The sequence below is a fragment of the Felis catus genome, chromosome A3, assembly GCF_018350175.1.
Source record: "Felis catus isolate Fca126 chromosome A3, F.catus_Fca126_mat1.0, whole genome shotgun sequence".
NCBI classification, from domain to species: Eukaryota; Metazoa; Chordata; class Mammalia; order Carnivora; family Felidae; genus Felis; species Felis catus.
Window position 1 is genome coordinate 44958327 of NC_058370.1, and position 7410 is coordinate 44965736.

The following is a 7410-nucleotide window of genomic DNA, read 5'->3' on the forward strand; positions in this document are numbered from 1 at the left end:
TGGCAAGTTTCTTATGAAATAGAAGAAAGGCAGTAACAGGTATTGAAGGTTTAAGCAAAATATACTGGGGTGGGATGCCCAGTGTGGGAGGATTAAAACTAGAGTGAATGTCATCCTGTAACTTTGTCTTTGCTGATGAGTGTGGTGGTGGTGGCTGTGTGTGTCTGTGTGTGTGTGTGTGTGTGTGTGTGTGTGTATGAATTGGCAGTATTTTCTCAGTGTTCCCTACAGACCAAGAGTATCGACAGGGCCCATAGCCAGTGGGGACTTTTGCCAAGAAGGGAGAAGGGGAGGAAGGGAGGTTGCAAGGACAAGTTTTGTCTGCTCCCCAGTCATGGTCTGAGTGAGATCCTGAGAGGAACCATCTCTGCAACCATGGAGTCTGCTGTAAACCTTCCCAGAAAGAAATTATTACTTAAGTAGAAGTGTAACTCTGGTCAGCAATTGTTTCAACAGCTTTTCCACTTTTTATTGTGTTTATTATATTCCCTTGTGTATTTAGATATAGATATTTATAGAAGCATGCATAATTATTTAACAGGATTGCGCTGAAAAGCATGATGCTTTACCCAAAAGAAAAAGGTGTTTGATGTGATCTTCTTTATCTCTGCTGGCCACAATTCTCATGTCTTGCCAGTTCTACAGATTATGAGAAAATGGACTCATTTATCACATTGCACTCTGAGTTAATTTTATCTTCCTCACTTGCTTTCACCTTTGCGGTCAGTAGACATGCATCTACCCTGAACAGAAAGATGAAAACCTGCCAAGAGCAATAAAGTGACAAAGACTCTTTAACCAATCAAAAGTAAATATATATGTGAACTTGCTAGGACATTGGAAAGGTTGGTTTTTTACCAGCATGATACCTGGCAAACTGCAAAATCTCATTACACAGATAGTTGGACATTCGGCTGCAAAATACAGTCCCTGGGCCAAGAGTTACATCTCCTTGGTGTGAATCTTGAGCCCCTCCCAGACCTGCTGGATCAGAGCCTGCGTTTTGGCAGAATCTGCAGATTATCTGTTGCACTTTGAGAAGTATCAGTTTCAGACATACGTGGGGTAATGGCATTTGTGCAGCCAATACAGTTACACAAATGTAGGTGTGCTGCTGTTATAAGACTGGAGAAAGGAGAAGAAAATGGCTGTGAGGCTTACTTAAAAAAAGGGGGGTGGATAACCTCACTTAAAACCACCTGCATTATCACAGAAGGTTTAAAATACAGGTATCGGGAAATAAGGATTTACCTCAAGGTTTTATGTTATGTTCTTGCTTCTGTAGGAAAGAGAGGAGACCTGAAGGGTGTGGGGAAAGCCTGGAAATGAGGTGGGTTTTGCTTGTTTTGTTGGGTGTTGTCTTCTTTTATCTCTTACTGTGTGAGAGTGAACAAAAACTGGAAAGGTTTCTTTCTGTCTGGGCCAGCTGCTCACAGACGTGTGTGTGTGTGTGTGCACGCAGACATCATCATGTAGTCTGGAGAATTAATTAGTCACACTGCACATGATGTAGGAAGTTCATGAGCTTTTTTTATTATCTGAAAGGACAGACAACATTCTTTTAAAGACATTTTCTTCCCTGAGGATGCATTCATCAGAGGGCCATTTTACTCATCAATTTTGAAAAACGTGGAAAATATATTTAAGTGTTTTTGGTGACCAAGGAGTGAATTGTTCAAAATGGAAGAGAGTGGGCTCCCTTGGCCTTGCCAGCCGATTGCCGAGGGAAAGGATCAGAAGAACTGAAGGTGAAATATTTGAGGTGAAATGTCATCCTGGGAATTCTCCTTACCATTCTACAGAGTTAAATATCCTATTTCCTATAGCCTGTGTGCCCGCCACCTTTTTTTGCTTAGTTTCTTCACTTACCTCTTTGTCTTCTTGAAGCACACCATTAGGAAGAATTAAAGGTGAAATATTTGAGGCCTTACATATTCTTCTGACTTTTCTATCCTTACTGGTGCTTGATAGTTTGGCTGGATAGAGAATTCTATGTTAGAAATGGTCTCTTAGAATTTTGCAGGTTAGAAATCATTTTCCTTCATTTGACTTCTGGCTTTCAGAGATGCCGTTGAGAAGTCTGATACCATTTGATTTCTAATCCTTGCTTCTATCAACGTATACCTTGTGTGTATCTTACATAGTTGACATAATGGCCCCCAAAGAATCGTATTTCACTTTATCTATAACATTGGATTATCTCTTTCCACTTTGACCAAGGGCCCAGCCATATGACCTACCTTGGTCAAAAACACGAGGCAAATAAATGTTTGAAAAGTGCATTGGGCTAGCCCTGTCTTGCTGCTGAGAGTCCTCTCATCACCCTTGTGAACAAATACAGACTGGTTTTCTGGAAGACAAGAGATCACCATTCCAGGAAGTCTCAGACATGTGAGTGAGGCGGTCTAAGGCCATGCATCCAGTTCAGACCTGAACAAGTACCCAACCAACCCACAAATTATTTTTAAGTCACTAAGTTTGAGTGGTTCGCTAATTAGCGAAAGTGAACTAATACACCTTCCTTACATTTTCCAGATCTTTTTAGAAACTTTTAGAATTGTATCTTTATCCATACTGTTTGGAATTGTCAGTGATGTACCTTGCTGTGGTTTTTTTTTAATCAATTGGAAGAAACTCCATGGTCTCTTTCACTCTGGAAACTCATATTTTTAAATTCTGAAGACATTTCTTATATTTTTAAAATGACCATTTCTTCCTCTCCATTTTCTTTTTCACTTTCTTGAATTCCTATTATTTGGATATTGGACCTATTAGATTGAGCTGCCTCTCTCTCTCTCTCTCTCTCTCTCTTTTTCTTTACCTTTGATCCTTACTTTCTGTCTCTTTGTCTATATTTCTTACACTTGGGGGCATTGCTTCAATTATTGATTTTTTATTTATAATAACATATTTGCAATTTCCCAGAATTTTTTTTGTCTTGGGATGTAATTTTTATAACAATTTGTTCTTTCTTTCTGTGGATGCAGTATCTTCTTACCTCTCTGTGGATATTATAAGATGATCTGGTTTAGTGTTTTTCTGTTCATCTAGTTCTATTTTTGTTTGATTGTTTTGATCTCTGTCTTTTGGGTTAGAGGCTCTCTTCAAATGCTCAGTGATTTTTAGCTATTCATAATTAAATATAAAGCACCACAAAGCTTGTTGGAAATCATATATATGGGGCAGAGTTTGTGAATTGGTGGCCTAGAGTACCTATGTGGCAGTCTGTTCCTTTTGTCAGAGGACTGAGAAAATGTGAATATCTTTGGGACTTTTCTCCTGGGTCAGGCAGTTTCCCCACAAAAAAAAATTCCCTAATGTCTGACTGGGGTCAATTTAGCTCCCAGCATTTGGGGGGGAAAACAGGCAAAGGGTTTGCAGGGGGTCATTATTCAGGATGCCAGCTTTCAAATAATCCTCACTGTCAGTAGGATGTCTTACCCTCACCCTTCATGCTTGTGTTCTGAACTCAGGCACACAACTTCTTGTGCCTCTCCAGGGAGTAAGGGTCTCATCTTCTCCCTTTCTCATACCTGACTTGTCTATTTCCCCAAGCTTCCCCAGATTCTGCCCCATGAATTAATTGCCTTGCCTCTTGGCCTTTCCTCCTGCAGTCACTGACCTTTTGGCTTTATTCTATCTGCTAAATTAGTTTATTAGCATCCATAATTTTGTTGCCAGTTCTCGCTGGCTATTGTCTCTTCCTTCATTCTCTTTGTTCTTATGGATGTATATCTGGAAAAAAATTTTTTTTAATTCTTCTTTTAGTGAGGTATTGGTAAGGAGTAGATGTATGCAGTGTCTCTTGCTTAAATGGAACCCTGCAGTCACCTCTTAGTATGAACGGTGAGCACACCCGTAAAACTTGCTTAGCAAAACCGAACATAATTACACGGACGGTCAGAGTCAATGCATCTACCCTGCTCAGTTATTATTTTATAAAAAATAAATTTGTTATCTGAAGGCAACCACCCACCCAAGTTCCTTTATTGTCAAGCACATTGCCTAGGATTTGTCAAAATATATATATGTACTGTGCTTTTTGTCCTTTTCACATGATCTGAAGGAAAAGAAACGGAACAACAACAGATGAAACATCAAGCCGTTTGCTTGTTTAAATGTGGAATTCTGCCATGGTGGATGTGAACCTGGGTCAGCACTGTTTACAGAAGAGCACATGGTGTTTTGTTTCAATGAGCAGGAAAATGTTTTGTGATAAAATGTGGTAAAAGCTTGTAGTTTTTTTTTTTTTTTTCTAACTAAGCAGTAAAAGGAATTACACAATGTAAAATAATAAATAAAAAGGTCTCTGAGTCATCTTTAATGTGGGGAGAAACAGTGTTTTTCCTGCATGTTAAAAATAAAATTGAAACAGAAATCAATAACAGCATGTCCTAGAAGCCCCCCCAAAACTGTAAGACTTGAGAGGGTTTAAAGTAGTTCATGCTTTTTATTGAAATGGTGGGGACAATAACGTAAGAACTATCGATTTTATTTTTTTTTAAGTCATGTTTATTAAGACATAACTTACATACAGTAAATTTTCACTCTCTTTAGTGTATGTTCTATGAATTTTGACAGAAACACTCAGTAATGATCAATCCCATGAAACTCTCCCATAATTCCCTTCTGCTCCCCCAACCCCAGCCCCTGGCAACCACTGACCTGTTTTCTGTTTCTATAATTCTGCCTTTTCCAGAATGTCACATAAATGGAATCACACAGAATTTTGACTCTGGCTTCAACAATTGTATACAGGTTTTTTTGTGAATATAAGTTTTCATCTCTCTGGGATAAATACCCAGGAGTGCAATTGCCAGGTTAAATGGTAGTTGCATATTTAGGTTTTAAAGAAATCACCAAACTGTTTTCCAGAGAGGCTGCACCATTTTACATTCCCACTGGCTATGTGGGAGTGATCCAGCTTTGATTTTTTTGGTGGTTGTTGTAAATTTCAGCGTTTAAACTGCTGAAATGCATTAGGACATGCGCTACAGAGATTCACTAGGTTTAAAATGTATGTCCGTTAAGAATGTTTTATTTCTGGGGGCGCCTGGGTGGCTCAGTTGGTTAAGCGTCTGACTTCAGCTCAGGTCATGATCTCACAGTCCGTGAGTTTGAGCCCCATGTTGGGCTCTGTGCTGACAGATCAGAGCCTGGAGCCTGCTTCAAATTCTGTGTCTCCCTCTCTCTCTGCCCCTCCCCTGCTCATGCTCTGTTCTCTCTGTCTCAAAAATAAATAAAAATATTAAAAAACAAAGAATGTTTTATTTCTGGAAGTGTTATGACTAATGACACTCCAACATAAACTAAGTCACCCACAAAAGGGAAAACAAAAATCATGCTGGCCTACTCTTTTCCCCCAGAAACTTTAAACACCAGAAAACAATGAAGTAACGATGTTTACAAAGTCTTAAGCTTTAAAGGAAACCTTTAAGTACCCATATTTCTACAGTAGTCTGTCATCTCTTTAGTTTCAACGCAGTGTTAAATCACACACACACACACACACACACACACACACACACAAGATGACTAGTTGTTTGGTACACCCTTCCAAGGTTAACTCTGTAAGCTGCAGAAAACTGATAGTAAAGACAATGACTCTAGTCCACAGAAACAGAAGTGCACTATGTGTGTCCAGAAGATGCAGTAGACTACCACTCTGTGGGTATCAACCAGTTTTACATCTTCCTGATTGCCTTGTGCACTTTAAATTCTCCTTTGAAGTGGTTGTAACAACTTACTGTTTCTTTCATTAATTAGTGAATTAAAATCTTTGTCATGTGCTCATCTTACATTTATTTGAAAATCAAATTTTACCTTTCCTAAAAATGATCCTTTAACAGTCATTTAAAATGGTGCATTAGGTTTTCCTGATAGGAAATTGCCTCTAAAATATGGCCCCATTTAAATGCCTGGCAGGCAGTAGTTGAGATCATGAGCTCATATTCTGCCCTCCTAGTGCATTTATAGAACCTGTGGATATGAGTTTGCATGCTCCAGGAACTATTGCATGTGTGTTTACACTCACCTGTATTGTTGAGGTTTTTGGAAACAATGCCTGGAGATAAGCTTGGACCTAGGGAAAGAAACCCTTCTTTTTCTTTTTTTTTTTTTTTTAAAGTTTATTTGTTTATTTTGAGAGAGAGTGTGAATGGGGTAAGGGCAGAGAGAGAGGGAGAGAGAGAATCCCAAGCAGGCTCTGTGCTGTCAGCATGGAGCCCAAAGAATGGTGACATCATGACCTGAGTGGAAACCAAGAGTCTGATACTCAATGGACTGAGCCACCCACGTGTCCTGGGAGATCATTCTTATGGGCTTACCTACTTCCTCAGCCATCTGCTCTCCTCCTTCCATGCCTGGCCCACAAGTCTGGGCAGCGGGCTGCTGAGCATCCCTGTGGAGCCTTGGGCTCCAGGGCAGTTAGATGTGAAGACCTAGGAATTCAGACTTATTGAGGAGTGGTATGGGTTAGTTTGACCTCTGCAATATGTCCCTCAAGACCAACTCAGTAATTGCTTAACAAAGGAGAGAGGGGGTGAGAACCTCCATAAGTAGGCAGGACATTTCTTAGCCTTTGGACCTGTACTATCCAATATGGTGGCAGCCACTACCTATGAGGCTACTGAGTGCTAGAAATGTAGCTTATGCTACTGAAGAATGAAATGTTTAACTTCGTTTAACTTTAACGTAAATTTAAATTCGAAAACTGATGATTCCTTTAGGTTATTTGAAAACTTAGGATGATTGGCACAGTTTGAGTATGAGAATCTGCTTTTTAACCATACATTTTATGTATACATTTGATGAAATCTAAACACAGAACAAGTATTTCCGATTTCAGTTCAGCTCCCAGATTGAAATATACTGCAAATGTAAAATACACACCAGATTTCAAAGACTTAGTCCAACAACAACAAAAAAGTAAAACATTCCATTAATAATTTTTTTATTAATTACATGTAAAATGATAATATTTTTTATATGCTGGGTAAAATAACATCTACTATTACAACTCATTTCACCTTTCTCTTTATGTTCCTAAACGTGGTAGTAGAAGATTTGAGATTACACATCACTGGGACAGGCAGCGCTGAACCATGCATGAATTCCCCCATTTGGCTCCACTTCCTTTCTCATTTATTACCGGGCACCCAAGTGGTCCTGAACCCCGCTTTTCAGTGGTGGCTTCCTAGCCCCGGTCAGCTTTTCGTTTCCTTCCTAGGAGATCACACTACCTATTTCTTTCAGTCACTCCCGCAGAGTAGTTTTGAGGTTCCGAAAGGTGAGAACCCGGCGACTTTACAAGAATGACACTGCAATTCCAGACGCCGGCCGCCAGAGGGAGCGGTGTTGCCACCTTGGTTGCCAAGCAACTCGTGGCCCGGAAGCAATTCCCTGCCCCGC